Genomic DNA, 18,517 nt, shown 5'->3' with positions numbered 1-18,517 from the left:
TGAGCAGAGCCCCCACCTGCCTCTTGGGATTGGTGGCAAGATATGGGGTGACGACTTCCGGGTACCCCAGGTCACCTGAGCCAAGGAGGCCCTTGGCTGCCAGGAGCTGACCAGTAAGAGACCACGGAGTGTGTGGGGGAAGATGCGGGGCCCCTTGCTCCAGGGAGGGTGCGTTCATCTTCTTAGCTACGGGCTATGCAGGGGGGAGGGGGGAGGGGGAAGGGCTTAAAACAATTGCTTTACAAACCGCACCCTTGGAGAGTGTATCTCAGTGACAGTCCTTCAAGTTTGTCTTTTACTGACTTTGGAACGTTGAGCTAACATTCTAAGCCTTGTGTAAAGGGTGTCGTAAGGATGTCGTTTCAGTGGGTGTGTGTGAGATCAGGTTGGCAGATTCCTCTTCTCATTTCTTGGCATGTGGGAGAAAATGGGGGCCGAGAGGTAGGGGTGACAGGGCATGCTTTTTCTGAATTGTACGAGGTTTTCAGTAAAATAGTTCAGGCACCCAGTCCCCCACCCAAAGATCCCTGCGTCTGTCACCTAGGGTCCCCCACATGAACCCTCCTTTGTTCATTGCACATCCAATCAGTCACCTCTTTAAGTGAAACACGCTAACTTTCACCTGTACGGAAGATGGAATTCCAGCCCAGGGAGGGCAGGGTGACATGAGGTGGCGAGTGGACAGCTGGGTGGCTGGCCCTTAAGTCACACTGGTCCAAGCCTCCATCCGGATGGGGCTGTGTGCTTGTCAAGCGACCTGGGAGAGGTTCCTTCTTCACCTGCAAAATGGGCTTGGGTAGAGGATTAGAGATAATATAAGAACCCAGCAGAGTGTCTGACACGTTTATTATTGTGTGTTTTGAAAAACCACCCTCAAGTTGGCTGGCTACTTCTCTGCCTAAGTAGACTGGAATTAGAAATTCAGGAATGCACCTTGTTTTTAATTGTTGCTGGCTTAGGAGTTTATGCATGACCCCAGGGCACAAACTCTAATGAAATTAAATGTGATTGCCGTGGATTTAAGACAAGGAAGTATCTGATAAGGTATAATGGATTGCATTCTGCTTAAGAGCTTTAGGACATGGCGATTGACAGTGAAGAAGGCGAACTGGGAGCGGATTTGGATTCGATGTCCAAGTTTTGTGAAATGACCTTGAAGTTTTTCAAAAGGAAAATGAAAACCAAACACAGCATCCAGTGCAAAGCTCCTTGAAAGTTCTAGGAGACATGGGTCGGGCTGGGTCTTTTGGTTGTGAGGGTTTCTCACTTGTCGGTGGGACATGGGGTATCCCCGAGGTCTGTCCCTCGAGCCATGTGACAGCATGGAAGACCTCTGTTTGTCACAGCTGGGTTTTAAATCTGGGCAAGATAAAAAGCCATTGTCTTTGCAGTTCAAATGACCCACAGACCAAACAGGATGAATTACGGCGTGTTGCAGTATTTTTAAGTGGGTCTATAATTTTTGGATTCCAGCAGCCCTCATTTGTTCTCAAGTGTCCAGCCCTGGGACGCATCAGTGAAGAGAGATCTTAAGAATTCCTCTCCCAACCCCTCCTCCTCTCCTTAGGCATTCGTTCCACTTACACCTTCTGTTTTCCTAATTTTGAGGTCCTCCGGCGTCTGCTGACCAAATCAACTGGCTGGGTTCAGTCGGATGAACTTCATTTAGCTGGGCGTTTGCATGCCCTCCCTTACCCTGAGCTGATTTATAGAAGCTATAATTAGTGAGATAACTTTAGCCGAGATGGACAGAGTTGCAAAGTGTCTGTATCATTTCCTCCCTGATTTACCAGTTGTATGATGCCGAGCCCAGGAGGTGCTTCACCCCTGCTGCGTGATCAGTGAGACGGACCCTGCGAGGGAGTGCTGCAGGTTCAGGGGACAAATTCTCCTTGTGGAACTGGGGAAGGCTGAGCGCTCTTTCCTGGCCACTGCCACACCCCCCACCCCACACACTCAGAACTAACACAGGGTAGCTGGTTTAAAATTTGGGGGAGGGCACAGAAATATCTAACAAATAAGAAATCTTCGGAGAAAAGACCTGTGTTTTCCAGCAGCCTACAGTGAGAAATACAGTGTCGTAAGTGCGGTGTCCACAGGTCGTCCACAGCACAGTGGCAGCGGTCCCACATGGCTGCAGGGCTGCACAGAGGATGGAGAGGCTGTCAAGGGCATCCTTCCCCAGAGCGGGAGCTTGTGGGCTTGGGAGGGCCTGCGCCAGCCAGGTAGGAGCTCACTGCAGAGACAGCCCTGGAGCCAGCGTGGTCTGAATCACACCAGTTAATGTTTGACCAGCCAGCCGCACGGTGACTGCGCCTGTTTTATTCGTGTCCTAAAGAAATTCTTGACATCGCCTGGCAAGACCCAGCAATGCTTCTTTCCAGATGGAATAGGGCTAATCCTCCTTTGAAAATCCTCAAAGTGCTAACTATGGGACCAGAAAAATAAAACTGCCCTTCTCCAAGAAACAGGGAAGCCCAGAGCATTTGGAAAGATCCCCCCTCTGCTAAGAAGACTCAGGACTCTGTGAAGTCGGAATCCCATCTGCTCGTTTCATCTGAAGATGTTCCGACCGAAGGCCAGATGGCTGGGACATTAGGGGATGTGCCTGTTCAACATTGTTTTGTATTTGAGGAATAAATATTTAAATCTGAAACCAAGTGAATCACTTTCTACTGAAGTGGGCAAGGATGGAAAGTTGTGTGTGTGTGTGGATGCTGCCCTTCCCCCCGCCATCCTAACCATAATCTGGGCATGCATGATGATTCCTGCCATGCTTGAAACCTTCAAAGAGGTGTCCCCCCTCCGCTGGTGCAGGATGCCAGGAACAGGGTGGCGCTCCCTCTGTTTCAGGGTTGCTGTTTTCATTTCATGTCTGCTTCTGCTGCAAGGAGATTCCCGACGTGCATGGGTTGAAACGGAGACCCCATGCCTTAGTGTGATGAAACCCCCTTGGTTTTGTTTCAGTTTCGGCCTGTATGGTAACTGGACTCTGATACAAATGTGAGTGGATGGAAACTTAACCCTTTTCTTGACTGCAATTAAAGCTCTGAAAAGATCGTAGGTCTTTGTGGTTGATTTCTGTCTTTATGGAAGAGGTTTGCATTGTAGTTTTCTGCTTTTGTTTTTTTTAAGAAGGGAAGTATTTTCTGCAGTGCCAGGAGGGTGTGGTAAAAAATGCATCTTATGTTTGGGAGGATCAACAGTTTCATAATCACATCCTTATCTAATCCCTTCTAAGCCTTATGAGGCTGGGTGGAAGTGTTTGCTGTCATCTTGTTACATAAGGACAACTACTTCAACGGCTTTTGCCATGTCCAGCACTGTTCTGAGTGCCTTATCATCTGTACCTTATTTAATCCCGTTCCTGCCCCTGTGAAGTTGGCATTATTGTCGCCATTTTGCAGAAGGTGAAACGATGTCGTTCTTTCAAGTAAGGTCGCATCTGAGACTCTGTGAAGTTGGCATTATTGTCGCCATTTTGCAGAAGGTGAAACGACGTCGTTCTTTCAAGTAAGGTCGCATCTGAGACTCCATGTCCAGTGCTCTCTCTACACTGCCAGGCTACCTCCCTTAATAAGGACCCACCAGGAAGTCTGGGCTCCAATCTCTGCCTGATCACCAGCAGGCGGCGTCACCTGTGAGCTTCAGCCCCCTCATTTCCAATGTGAGAGGATTATAATTTCCTGCAACACATGAAAATCCCCTGGGGTTTTGCAAACACAGATGATTAGTCATGGTAAATATATCAATGCATTAAAAATAGAAGCACGTAAACGTTATTCATTGAAGATTTTCAACAATGATAATAATAATAATGGCCTCCATTCAGTTCACAAATGTTAAAAGGGTGCCCTGTCTGTGCCAGGCACTGTTCTAGGTGCTGAGGAGACTGGAGTACCCTGGAGTTCCTGGTTCTGTTGGGGGACACATTTAGTCCCCGAGCAGACAGGCTGTGATTTCAGATTTCAGGGGTAAATGCTGAGATGAAAACCAATTCTTCTGCGGAGATGGAGGGAGCTAGGGGTTGAGGCAGTTTGGGATATTTTATGGTGTGGTCTGATGTTGTCTGTGTGGAGAGGGGTTTCAATGTCATCTCAAGTAATCCTCCAAAGCTGGGGTGGACAAACTACAGCTAGAGGACCAATCTGGTCCACTGTCTGTTTTGTCAATAAAGTTTTATTGGAACACAACCATGCCCATTCATTTATGAGTTTTCTACAGTTGCTTTCCCCCTTTAATGGCAGAGTTGAACAGTTGCAGTAGAGATAGTAGGGCTTACAAAATGGAAAATATTAACTGTCTGGTCTTTCATAGAAAAAGTTTGCTCCTCGCCAGTCTAAAGTTTAGAGTTTAAGCCAGAAATGGAGTCTGTTGTCAATAAGGGATGGAGGCAGGGTTTACATCTGTTTGCCTAATGCTTTGTTTCCTTTCTCTGGGGTCTTAGCACAGTAGGCCTCCTGTGATGGGGGTAGGGGGCGGGTTATAAGGCAGCATATGGAAGAACACAATACGGTGCCTGCTGCCTGGGAGCTGCTCTCTTGGGGCTGTAGTCTGTGTGTGTAAGAAACAATTTCAGGACAATAGGAAACAGGATGTCAAGAAGGGCTCGATTATGTGACTTTGACTTGGAGACCAAGAGGAAAGATGGCTGCAACCCTGGAAGCCTTCCTGGAGGAAGTGGGAGTTGCAGACCAGTTAGTATTTGGCCAGGCAGAGCAGAGGCATGAAGACAGGCAGGTATGGTGGCAGCAAGGAAGCCACCCTGCTCAGACTAGAGAGGAAGGTGTCTGGCTGTCACATTCCAGTGTTTCTGTGTGCAAGCCGTTCATCCAACGCTTGCCAGTCCTACCGAGTGCCGGGCCCTGTTCTGAGTTGGGTCACAAACAGGAATGGAGCAGCGTCCGTCCTCAGGCAGGAGGATTAGGCTGATTCGATACTAGGTGACCAGTACTGAGGTGGAGGGTGCTGGGCACCCCATGGCATCCTGTGGTTGGCAGAGGAGGGGTCCTAGAAGACTTCTGGTGGTGGCTCGTTGGAGCTCTGTGGTTTGAGGCACCTGGTGATGGGCAGGTGAGAGGGAGAGAGTCCTTCAGGAAGAGGGGACAGCTTGATCAAAGGCTTGGAGGTGGGGAGGCAGGGTGCCACCAGTGAGAGGGTTTGGCTGGGCAGAGAATGGAAGGAACGGAAGGTCGGAGCTTGCTGGGAATCCACAGTCTGGTACTGCATAGTGTTCAGTTCACTATTTAAAACTCACCTGCGGAATAGGCTTCTCTGTCCTCCCAGGTGTCGGGAGATAGTCAAGGAGATGACCAGGGTCATGCTAAGACAGCATTCACATCCACGTCAGCCACAGGCCTTTCTGGCCCAGAGATGCCTGCGGGGCCATATCTCACCAGCATCTGCTCAGTCTTCTCTCCAGCTGCCATCACAGAAGGAGAGAAAAGCATCTCACTCAGGGCCTTCTGCAAAGAAGATTGTTGGGTTTTTTTCCATTTTTGGAACGAGTTTTAAAATACACTGATTTGTGGCTGGTAGTCGAGTTCATCAAAGTGATTTTTCCAGATGCTATAATTCTTGGGCCACTGACACATCAAGGATCCCCCTATCCCCCAGCTCCAAATCCCGAGCCGGCCGTAGGCACCAATCCTCACCCACGGGCACTAGCTCAAGCACGCGTGCGGCAACTTACAGCTTCTAGAACCCCCTTCACAACTGTTCACTCCCTGTCTCTGCAACAACCAGGGGATGTGGCCATGGCAGGGACTGTTCTTCCCATTCGACAGAGGAAGGAACTGACAGGCCCAGGGCAAGTGCTTCTGGGGACAGGCGGGAGTCAAACCCTCCTCTGAGCTCTGGGCCGGGCAGAGAGGGTGGGACCCCCTGGAGCGCAAAGCCAGAGGACAGGCGGCAAGGATTTCCCAACGCCTTCCCCGTTGCTCTTCCTGGGGGTTGGAGGACAACTCTCAGGCCTGAGAAACGGGGCTGGGCACGGGGCGATGGAGGTCGGGAGGTCAGGAGTGTGTCGGCAGAGAGGCTCGCTCCTATGAGCCGGGCCCCGGCAGCACCAGCCCTCTCGGCCCTGTTTGTCTCTTTCCTGCTGATTATGGCCAAGTTAGGCTTCGAATTAGGACTAAGCATGGGGGTGGGAGGAACGGGGAGAGACCTGGATCGGCCCCAGAAGGTAGGCCTCTGCCACCTCCTGGCTTGGTGACCATTGGCCACCACACTCAACCTCTGGACCTCAGTTTCCCCATCTGTTAGGGAGAGTCATTAATCCTGCCTTGTCCGCCTGCCAGAGTTGTGGAAGGGCCCACATGATTTGACGGATGTGAACATGCTGTGTGACAGGTCCTATGATGCCATGTTGGTCGATGTCCCCCCCGCTTGAGGACTTCAGATTATACCTAGCAGTGTCGCTCTCAGCTCTGACATTCTTTACCTCTTATTTTTTGGCCTCTCCCGCATCCAGGCTGCTTCATGGAAGTATCTGTTTTTCACCCGGCCCGTCACTGTTATGGCCTAAGACATGTGGCCCCTGCCGTGTGTTAGGTGGCTCCCTGACAATGCAGGCCACAGAACTGGCCGTCCCTTAGAAGGCGTTTGTGGGCCATTTAGTTTGTATCCTCTGTGGAAAGTGTAGGGCCTTAAAAGCATTTGGCCTCCTTTTTTTTTTTTTTCCTGCAGTGGGTTGCATTGTGTTTCCCAAAAGATATGTCCAAGTCCTAACCCCTGGGACCTGTGACTGTGACCTTGTTTGGAAAAAGGGTCTTTGTAGATGTAATTAAGCTAAGGATCTCAAGAGATCATGCTAGATTTAGGGTGGGCCCTAAGTCCCATGATGGGCATCCTTATAAGAGAAAGGAAAGGGGGATTTGAGGAAGGGGAGAAGACACACCAGCGGGAGGGTTCTGTGAAATGGAGGCACATTGGGCTGATGCTGCCACAAGCCATGGACACCTGCAGCCCCCGGGAGCGAGAAGAAGCAGTGAGGATCCTCCCCTGGAGCTTTCAGAGGTGCCTTGGCCCTGCCAACCTGTTAGTTTTGGACTTCTGGCCTCTAGAGCTGGAAGATAATACACTTCCACTGCTGGAAGCCACCAAGTTTGCAGTCATTTGTTGCAGCAACCCTAGGACATTAATATCCTGCTTTGCCCTGCAATGATGTCCCCAAATCTAACTCCTTCTACCGTTGTCTGTAATGATACTTAATAAGGGGATGGGGCCTTGTCCTCTCCGATCCCCCTGGCTGGAGCATTTCAGTGTTCCATTTAATTTTAGGATCTGTGAGAAGGCAGCAGGGAAAACTGTGAGCACTCTTTTGAAGTTAGGAAATGTTCATTATCTTTCTTCTGAAAGCATTACAGGATGACATTTACAGGGAAATACTTTGAAGCCCAGGGGGTCGAGCGTGTGACCTTCAAGAAGGGAGTAGAGGACTTCCCTGGTGGTGCAGTGGGTAAGAATCCGCCTGCCAATGCAGGGGACACGGGTTCGAGCCCCGGTCTGGGAAGATCCCACATGCCATGGAGCAACTAAGCCCATGCGCCACAACTACCGAGCCTGCGCTCTAGAGCCCGGGAGCTGCAACTACTGAGCCCGCGCACAACTACTGAGCCCGCGCTCCACAACTACTGAAGCCCGCTTGCCTAGAGCCCATGCTCCGCAACAAGAGAAGCCACTACGATGAGAAGCCCGCGCATCGCAACGAAGAGTAGCCCCCACTCGCCACAACTAGAGAAAACCCACGCACAGCAACGAAGACCCAGTGTAGCCAAAAATAAATAAATAAATAAATTAATTAAAAGAAGGGAGTAGAAAGGCCAGTACCCAGGCAGTCGGGCTGGCCTGGCCCCTACGTGTGCCTCGCAGCATCCGTCCATGCTGCTCCCTCTGCCAAGGATACCTCTTTTCCCCATAGTACTGCCTCTTGAAAATCCTATCATCTTCCAGCAGCTGCTCAGGAGGCAGTCAGGTGAGCAGGGAGATAGACACTGGCCCCAGACCCAGAGAATGTGACCGGGCCCTATGGAGGCTTGGCATTCGGTCCCTTTGTGAGCTTGGGTAAGACTCCCGCCTCTCTGGGCTTCGGTTTCCCCTTCTCTAAGTTCAGTTCAGTTCAACCGGTATTTATTAAGCATCTACTATGTATCAGGGAGGGTGTTTGGAGATTAAAGAGCATACGAACTAGTTACATAGTTGTTACTTCTAACATTAGGACGTAGAGACATCTGTAGAAGGAGTGGGTGAGTGAATGAGTAAATGAGTACATGCCTTTCAGCACCGGCTTGAGGTTGTTCTTGCTGGGCCCTGCTGTGTGGTGGAACCTGCTGCGTGCATGTCTGCCTTTCCCTCCACTTTCCTGCGCTGGAGGCAGCACCAACTGCAGAGTGAGTAGCAGACAGACCGGAAGCAGCTACAGAGGCGACAGAATTTGTATTTTTGCTGAACGATTGGGCTCATGCAGTGCGACCAGGTGTTTGCATCTTTGTAGGTCACCAGGGGACCCGAAGGCATTATGGTCATCCTTCACAGACCCTTGTACGTTCATCGAGATACGTTCATCGAAATCCTCTTGCTACAAACCCCAGAGAACTACCGCTTCCTCATCTGTGCTGGGGTTTGTTACATCAACTCTGCTTTTGGTCCTCCTGCAACCGTCTGGGGCTCACAGAGCGTTTTGTTGCTGTTACCTGCAGATCTGATTCAGTATCCCACTGGCTTTGGCATTGGACTGATTCCGTTCTCATTCTGGCCCTGCCAGGTGTGAGCTTTGTGACTTGGGCAAGTCACCTCGCCTGAACTTCATTTTCTTCATCGCGAGGGGGAGAATGGGCGTAATACACGTACCCCAGGGTCTACAAGGAGCAAATCCTCCAGAAACGGGAGCTGTTGTCATTAGGAACTCTGTGTCATGACATTAGTTGCTACTTCTGATTTCACTTGTCCATGAATCTAAGATTAGGGATTGAACTGGCTGGGGATGGGGAGGCATATCAGTTTTCTGTGGCCATCCTAACACGTTACGGTAAACGTGGAGGCTTAAAACAACAGAAATTTATTCTCTTACAGTTCCGGAGGCCACAGATCTGAAGACAAGGTGCTGGCAGGCACGTGCTCCTTCCGAAGTCTCTTGGGGAGATTCTGTTGCTTGCTTCTCCCAGTTTCCAGCGGCTCCAGGCGGTCCTTGGCTTGTGGCTGCATTAAGCCCAATCTTGTCTCCATTTTCACAGGGCTACCTCCCCAGTGTCTCTCTCTGTGTTAGATCTCTCTCTGTTTTTCTCATATTTAAAGGACACTTGTCTGAAATTGAGTTCTTTGTAGTGAGGTGGATGGACCTAGAGTCTGTCATACAGAGTGAAGTAAGTCAGAAGAAAAATAAATATCATGCGCAAATGCATATATATGGAATGTAAAAAAAAAAAAACAGGTTCTGAAGCACCTAGGGGCAGGACAGGAATAAAGATGCAGATGTAGAGAATGGACTTGAGGACACGGGGAGGGGGAAGGGTAAGCTGGGATGAAGTGAGAGAGTGGCATGGGCATATATACACTACCAAATGTAAAATAGATAGCTAGTGGGAAGCAGCCGCATAGCACAGGGAGATCAGCTCGGTGCTTTGTGACCACCTAGAGGGGTGGGATAGGGAGGGTGGGAGGGAGACGCAAGAGGGATGGGATATGGGGACACATGTATACATATAGCTGATTCACTTTGTTATACAGCAGCAACTAACACAACAATGTAAAGCATTTATACCCAATAAAGATGTCAAAAAAATAAAAAAAATAAAGGACACGTCATTAGTTTTAGGACCCACCCTAAACCCAAAATGATCTCATCTTACCCTGGATTAGATCTGCAGAGACCCTTTCCCCAAATAAGGTCACATTTACAAGTTCCCAGAGTTAGGACATGGACATATCTTTGGGGAGCCACCACTGAACCCACCCCTGGAGGTAAGGAAAAGGAGGAATTGCTGTGAACTCATTTCCCTTACTTGCACATCATTCTAAGAAGGTCCAAAGCAGACCTCTCCCCTTGGCACTCACCATCCAGCCATGCAGAAGGTGACCTGCATGTACCTGTGATGCTCTGGGTGGGGCTTCAGTGCTATCCTTGCAAGTTCCAGGGAGATGAAAACCCTGGAGGCAGCAAGTGACAGATGGGGCTCAAGACCCCCTGTTTTTGTCACTGTAACAAAATATCAGGGACTGAGTGGCTTAAAGAATAGAAATTTATTTTCTCCAGTTCTGGAGGTTGGAAGTCCAAGATCAAGGTGCTGGCAAGGTTGGTTTCTTGACTTGCAGCTGGTCACCTCCTCTCTTTGTCCTCACATGGACTTTGTGTGCAGGCACTCCTGGTATCTCTTCCTCTGCCTATAAGGACACTAATCCTATCAGATCAGGGCCCCACCCTTATGACCTCATTTAACCTTAATTACCTTCTTAAAGGCCCCTTCTTCAACTTCAGTCACACACTGAGGGTTAGGGCTCCAATACTGAATTTGAGGGGACAAAGTTCAGTCCATACCACCCTTTTGATTAGCTTCACCAATGGAACCAACATCTAGATTGATCTGGCCTACAGGAGGTTGGATTTCTTAGGTTATACGTGGTTTTTCCCAGTGTTTTTGTTTATTTGTTTGTTTTTTGAGTATTGGAGTATCGTTAAGTTACAATGTTGTGTTAGTTTCAGGTGTATAGCAAAATGATTTAGTTATATATATTCATACATCTTCCCAGTTTTATTAATCAATACTGCCCATCAGAGCTTCTGCCACGTGTAGACATTTCATTAAGATCTTCATGGGTCTCTGCTTAATAATTCTACTAGAAGAGCCCCGCACATTGAACACTGAAAGCAGTGAAGGGACCATGCTGGGCGTTTATACACTATATGTTCAGGCCTTACTTCACCCTCCCCCTATCAGCAGGGATGATTATTTGTTCCATTTGATTGACAAGGGGCTTTAGGCTCAGAAAGGGGAGATCTCCCAGCTAGGAAGTGTCGGAGAGGCACCAGGAAACCACATCTATCTGACTCCAGGGGCTGTGTTTCTCCCCCTGCCCTTTTCCTTACCTCTGTTGGTTCAGAGAGGAACCTTGAACACCCAACTCGGGCGCTGTTCCCCTTCCTTTTACTCCAAAAAGATCTGCTTTTCCCCGTCCAGCAGCTTCTTCATCTCTCTTTGGAAGGTTGCAGGCCTGGCCAGATACATTGCTGTCTTCAGTAATCCAAAAGCCATCTCCGCGGGGACATCCGCTGGCCCACGCAGCCTTCTCACTGCCTGCTATTACGTTCAGTACTTGAGGGAAAAACCTTCCCCACACGTAGCAACGGTTTCCAGTCCAAGCCGAGCTGAGGGCTTCCAAGTAGAGGGGTCATCTGGATATTGACCAGCATCTTGATGGGATGGAGGTGACCACCAGCCAGCCAAAGAACTGGCTATGAAGAGTGGGTGTGTCTCTTTGCTGTGAAGTGGGGTGGACTTCAAGGATGCTCATTCTTTCCAGTGCGTGGGGCATTCTCATCACTGCCACTGGAAATCTAGATGCATTCGCCTTTTGTGAAGAGTGGCTTGTTTTCGGGGCAAAGATGAAGAGCTCCAGAATGCAGCGGCCTCTCGCACATGGTCATCCCCAGAAGCATCTGTTGCCAGAACGACAGAATGCGCTCCAGTGTGCTTTTGTTTGCGTCCTCTCTGGAAATGAGTGCTTTTCGGTCATGGCGATCCCCTTTAGTTGAATTGTTGGGGCCGTCTCTTTCTTTGCCGTCCTGAGGCGTTGGTCTGCATTTGGTCCAAATTACGTGACTGCCGACAGAGGCACTGAAAGTGCTTTAGCAGGCAGAGCAGGACAAGGTGGTGGGAACGACTCTCGTCTGGGGATGGAGAGCCGGGCTGCTTGACTCTGCTTCCCAGGCCCCGTGAGGCTGGTGACACAGGCGAGCGTTTTCACCTCTCAGAGGTATGGTTGCCTCCAGCATAAAAGCAGAGTTAGTAACTCATGTGCCTTTGTTCTTTCCAGGGCAAAGGACAGCAACCTTGGAAGCACAAAAGCAACTTTTTTCCCCTTTTCCCTCCGAGAGGGAGGGCTGGGTGGACTCTTCAAATGAATTGGAAGTGAAGTGGGAGAATATGATGTTGATAACAGTTCATACTTTTTTTTTTTTTTTTTGGCCGTGCGCAGGCCTCTCACTGTTGTGGCCTCTCCCGTTGCGGAGCACAGGCTCCGGACGTGCAGGTTCAGCGGCCATGGCTCACGGGCCCAGTCGCTCCGTGGCATGTGGGATCTTCCCGGACCGGGGCACGAACCCGTGTCCCCTGCATCGGCAGGCGGACTCTCAACCAGTGTGCCACCAGGGAAGCCCAACAGTTCATACTTTTGCCTGTGGAATATTGCATCTAAGTGTTCTGTTTCTAGACCCACGATAGAACATCTGGGAGGTCAAATGCAAGCTATAGGAACATGGTCTTTCTTGAAAAAAAAAAAAAACAAACCATCCACCCTGGACTGCTCGGCAAGCATGAGTGAGGCATTTTCCCATTTAATGCTGGTGATAATGGATGAGATAGAGCGATGAATGTTCCAGATGAGGAACGGAGGCTCGGGGAGAAGGGGCAGGTCCAGGATCTCACTGTAACTGGCTGCATCTGTGAGGCAGGGGCAGCTGAGCTCAGAGTCCAGGACAGGGGCCTCCCAGGCGTGCCCAGAACACCAGGAGAGGGGTCTGAGCAGACAGGGCCAAGAAGGGATCCTGCACCTCAGGTCAGGGGGTGAGGAGAGGCCACGATCGAGACTTGGGTCTTCAGTCCAGGGCCAAGTCAACTGGAACAGCTCTGCAAACTGGGTGTGGGGTGCACTGGGTCCAGAGGTTCAGGAAGGTGCCGTGAGTTGGGTGCATGGGTCAGTAGCCTGCTCCTGCCTTCCATGAGGGCGGGGAACAGGCCTGCCAGATGGAAGATTCTGGGAGTGAGAGGCACTCAGGCAGCACATGGTGAAGCCTGGATTCACATTCCTGCACCAGGGCCACTTAAGACTCCACTGAGGGCTGTGTGAGTGCAGAGTCCCCATGGGGACAGCACTGTTTCTAGCCAACACTGGGACGAAGGTCCATGATGAAAAGTGACTACTTCTTGTCTTGACTATCATTGCTGCTGTTCCATCCCACGGGGCTGCCCACCCCTGCCCCCGTTCAGCCTTGTTCTCAGGACCCTACATCATGCCCTCACTTTCTTTGTCCTTTCTGAATCTCTCTCCTCCCCCTTCTCTCCCATGATCTGTTCCTTCTTCTCCATTTTGTGCCCTTCCCTCCTCCAATGCCTTTGCCCTTTGCTAGGAGCTGGGGATACAAAGATGAACAGGGCAGAGCTCCAGCCAAGGCAGGAGACAGACTCTGAAACATGAATTCCGTGGAGACAGTGACCAATGTGGAGTGAGCGGTTGGTGCAGGGCCCAGCAGGGGACCTGGGGAGACAAGGGGGCATGCAGGCTTCCCTGGGAGCCCTGGCCCTGCCTCGGTTTTCGTATCTGTGCCCTGAGCCTACTGACATCGGCTGCTTCAGGGGGTGCCCAGGACCTAATTGGATGCCGCCTATAAATAGAGCCCTTAGCCCAGCACCTGAGCAGGACACATGCCCAGCCCGTGCTGGCTGCTCTGTCATCCCCATCATTGTTATTCTACCTGGGGACGGAAAGAGATGGAGTCAGGAAAGACTTCAGGATTAATAAAAGTTTTAAACAATCACGCCTGAAGCCTTTACCAAGGGGACCACATACCACACGAAGGATGTGCAGGTGGAATTTAAAGAGGCTGCGGTGAGGGAGCCCGGGGGCCACAAGAGAGGGGCTGAATCCTGGGATGGGGGCCGCAGGGCCGGATTAGCGGGGCTTTAGCGGGACAGTGCTCATTAACAGGGGCTGATCCCCAGCTTTTCTTCCCCTTGGAATGACGCTCCCAGTGTCCTCCCTGAGACAAAGGTGTCACTGGATCAGGCTAATGAGGTTGATTGTGCCTTAAATTGGCGACGGCTCTCTTCACGGCTTAGGACACACACAATTCTGTGGGTCACTTGGGAAGGGCTCCTAGCTTTTAAAGACAGTGAATTTATAACAGAAAGTGGTGATGGAGTTAAAATCTGTATCCATATCTATTTCATCTCTCTCTCTATCATATCTCTATCTCTATCTCTATATCTATCTATGCAGGCTTACAGAGAGATATCTTGGGTTTCATTCCAGGTCACCACAATAGACTGAATATCACAGTAAAGGGAGTCACATGAATTTTTTGGTTTCCCAGTGCATATAAAAGTTATATTTACACTATACAATAGTCTACTAAGTGTGCAATAGCATTATGTCTGTCTCAACTTTCCACATGCCTTCCTTACAAAGCTTAATCATTTCTAGCTTTTGATTTAAAGTAAGAAACACGCGACTCTTCTTTCACTTGAACACTTAAACGGTAACCATTGTAGGGTTATTAATTGGCTTAATTTCAAGACTGTTGTATCTCAGAGAATAGGGAGACTCGAGGAGGAGGAGGGAGATGGGGGAGTAGCTGGTTGGTGGAGCAGTCAGAACACACACATCATTTATTGGTCAAGTTTACCGTCTTCTGTGGGCACAGCTCTTGGTGCCCCCAAACAATGACAGTAGTAACATGAAAGATCACTGGCCACAGTCACCATAACGAATATAATAATAACGAAAATGTTTGAAGTACTACCAGAATTGCCAAAATGTGGCACAGAGCTGTGAAGTGAGAAAATGCTGTTGGAAAAATGGCATCAGTAGACTTGCTCGACGCAGGGTTGCCACAGTTAAACCAGGTGTGCCTGTATCCCTATCTCTATCTCTATACCCAAATCTGTCCCATAGGAAAACACAAGTATTCATTCATTTCTATTTTTTTTCAGGATTCCATAAACCATTCATGCCCGTGTAAAATTTTAAACTATACAGGACGGTGTAAGTAAGGAGTGAAAATCTTCCCTTCCTCTTTAATGCTTTAAAAAAAAATTTTATCGGAGTATAGTTGGTTTAAAATACTGTGTTAGTTTCAGGTGTACAGCACAGTGATTCAGTTATACATATACATATATTCATTCTTTTTCAGATTCCTTTCTCATATAGGTTATTATACAATATACAGTTCCCTGTGCAGGGTCCTTGTTCGTTATCTATTTTATATATAGTAGTGTGTATATGTTAATCCGAAGTTCCTAATTTATCCCTCCCCTTCATGTTTCCCCTCTGGTAAGTTTTTTTTGAAATCTGTGAGTCTCTTTCTGTCTTGTAAATAAGTACATTTATATCGTTTTTTTAAAAAAATTAGATTCCACATATGAGTGATATCATATATTTGTCTTTCTCTGTCTGACTTACTTAGTATGATAATCTCTAGGTCCATCCCTGTCACTGCAAATGGCATGATTTGATTCTTTTTTATGGCTGAGTAATATTCCATTGTATATATGTACCACATCTTCTTTATCCATTCATCTGTTGGTGGACGTTTAGGTTGCTTCCATGTCTTCTTGGCTATTGTAATAGTGCTGCAATGAACATTGGGGTGCGTGTATCTTTTTGCATTTTCGTTTTCTCTGGATATATGCCCAGGAGTGGGATTGCTGTATCATATGGTAGTTCTATTTTTAGTTGTTTAAGGAACATTTAATGCTTTTCTTGAGGGAGAACCACTGTTTAAAGTTTGGAAGTCCCAGGCCATCTCTCTCTCTCTGTCTCTCTCTGAACGGGTATGTGTGTTTTCATTAAACAATGCATCGTGAGCAACTCATGAACTTCTCCGTGTGTCATGTAGATCAGTCTCCTGCTCTCAGTGGGAACCAGTGTGCCTGATTTCTTGACCCATCTCCTTATTGCTACATAGGAAGCCACTTCTGACCTTTAACTGTCACAGGTGACACTCAGAGACCACTGGGCAAGGCTCCTATTTGCCCTTTCCCCCGGGGGACAGGATCCCGCAGGAGGAGTTGCTGGCTAGTCACACTGCCCCCCTGCAGGTGTCAGTCTTAGCTGTGCCAGGCTGAGAGGTGGGGGTGACGACAGCCTGGCACAGCCTGTCTCTCGCTAATAGAGAGGTTGGCATGTTTTGTACTGCTTGTTGGCGTTTCTTCTCTCTTACGTGAATTGCCTGTTCATACCCTTCCCCATTTTTCGATGGGACCGTTGGCCCTTTACTGTCAGAGCTTTAAGCCGGCCAGGCAACCTCTGGCCTTTATGTGTGCTCCAAATATTTTCTCTCAAGCTGTCATTTGTATTTCCACTTTATCTGTGGTCTTTTGCTGTATAGAACGTTTACTCTTTATGGAGTAAAATTTGTGAATCTATTTCTCAAAGGCTTCCGGATTCTGTCTTGCTTAGAAGGGCCTGCTCTACTCCAAGATTATGACACTAGTTGTCTGTACTTTTTTCTAGTACTTTTATAGTTTGATTGATTGCATGTCGGTCTTTAATCCACCTGGAATTTATTGTAGGATGATGTAACAGTTTACTTTTACATTTTTCAAGGTGATGGTCAGTTGTTTCAATGCTCTTTACTATATAATCAATCACCCCCCACCACTGATTTGTAATATAGCATTATCTCTATTATTCTGTGACATCCTATCCCTATCTATCTATCTATCTATCTATCTATCTATCTATCTAACTATCATCTCCCCCTTGGTTGTGTTCCATTGGTTCATTTGTCTGTTACCATGTTGTGTAACTAGCCTAGTTTTATGGTACCTCTGAATATCTGATGGGGTAATATCTTGTTCTCCTCCATTAGTTTTTTTCCCTCCATAAATTTAGCAGCTAATTTTGTTTTGCCATTTAATTTTTAAATCCCAGAGAAGTAAATATCTGTTGGTATTTTGATTGGAATCACACTGGACTTTATAGATTAATCTGCAGAGAATGCATCTTTACAATATTGAGTATCACCATCCAGGAATATGGTGTATCAGTTACCTCTTGCTGTCTAACAAAGCATCCTGAAACTCAGTAGGCTTAAAACACATCTATTTATTATTGGTCACAAGTCCATAAGATGGCTGGACATGGCGGATCTGGGCTGGGCTTGTCTGGGTAGCTCCCCTTCAAGTTACAGATACATCTGGTTGGGCTTAGCTCCTCACTGAAATTGGGGCTTAGGTCAGCTCCATTTTTATTCCTTTTGGGCATCAGGTCTGGGATAAGCTTCTTTCATGGCAATGGGAGAGATGCAGGAAAGCAAGCAGAAGTGTCTTAAGACCTAGAGTCCAAATTGCACACTGTTACTTCTGCTTACATGCTGTTGGCCAAAGCAAGTCACATGGTTTAGCCTAGAATCAAGGGATGGAGGAATATACTCTGCCCACAAGGAGGCCAAGGTAAGGAATGGATTCAGACAGAGATGAAGAATTGGGGCCAGTAATGCTGTTGACCTCAGGGTATACCTTGTATTTAGCTAGTTCTTCTTGTTTGTTTTTTAGTAAAGTTTTATGGTGTTTTGCATATAAATTGCACAATGCTCGTTAGGTTTATTCCTAGGCATTTTACAGTTCTCATCGTGTTAGTGAGATCTTTTTTCCATTACACATTACAATCGTGTTTTTTTGGCATACAGAGAAATAATTGATTTTTGTTTTTTTATATCATATCCAACCACTTTATCAAACTCTTACAGGTTCAGCATGATATTCAGTGGATTTACTAGGTGGATAATCATATTATCTGAAACTATAATAATTTTGCCTGTTCTTTTCCTATATTTGTTTCTCTTATTTCTTTTCCTTACCTTATTGCATGCACCAAGTCCTCCAGAAAATAGTGAATGTCATGGTGTTGGTGGCAGGCATCCTTGTTTTCTTCTTTAAAGGGATTGCTTCTGGGTTCCACTGACAAATATTATATTTGCTCTTGGTTGTTCCATGACAAATAACGGTAAATACTTAAAGTGAAATAGGCCTCCTTCTGGAAAATTTAAAAGTTTCAAAGTCAGTGTGAGGAAGGTACATCCATGCAGTAACGAATTGTTAGTTTGCAATCTTTTGGCTGCAAGAAACAGATATCAACTCAACCCACCTTAATTAAAAAAAAAACAAAAACAAAATGGCGCTTATTATAAGGATGTAGGGCAGGAGCACAGGTAAGCTTTTTTTTAAATATGGAATGCTTCACAAATTTGCGTGTCATCCTTGTGCAGGGGTCATGCTAATCTTCTCTGTATTGTTCCACTTTTAGTATATGTGCTGCCAAAGTGAGCCCAGAGCTAAGCTTGATGAAGGCCTTAGAAGGTCACTCAGGTTCTCCCTTCGTCTCTCATCTCCATTCCTTTTTGTGTCTCTGCTTTATTTTTATGTCCCTGCAGACCTACGTTCTCTGTTCCCCATGTCACAGGGCAAACCATGCTTACCAGCCACATGAACAAGGTCTCATTCCTTCTTTCTCTGTCTCTCATCACTCTCTCTATTTCTCCATGACTCAACTCCAGATTCTAAGGGAAGGAACTCTGATCAGC

The 18,517-nt window shown here is 47.8% G+C and overlaps 1 non-coding gene across 1 annotated transcript; it reads right to left on the bottom strand.

Moving 5' to 3' along the window:
- Positions 1 to 18,157: 18,157 nt before the first annotated feature.
- On the bottom strand, positions 18,158 to 18,264 carry LOC115867387 (U6 spliceosomal RNA). Its single transcript, XR_004045099.1, has one exon. It is a non-coding gene; the product is annotated as a U6 spliceosomal RNA (small nuclear RNA).
- Positions 18,265 to 18,517: the final 253 nt, after the last annotated feature.

The sequence above is a fragment of the Globicephala melas genome, chromosome 2 (genome assembly GCF_963455315.2).
Source record: "Globicephala melas chromosome 2, mGloMel1.2, whole genome shotgun sequence".
Lineage (NCBI taxonomy): Eukaryota > Metazoa > Chordata > Mammalia > Artiodactyla > Delphinidae > Globicephala > Globicephala melas.
This window is presented reverse-complemented; position numbering and strand designations above follow the sequence as displayed.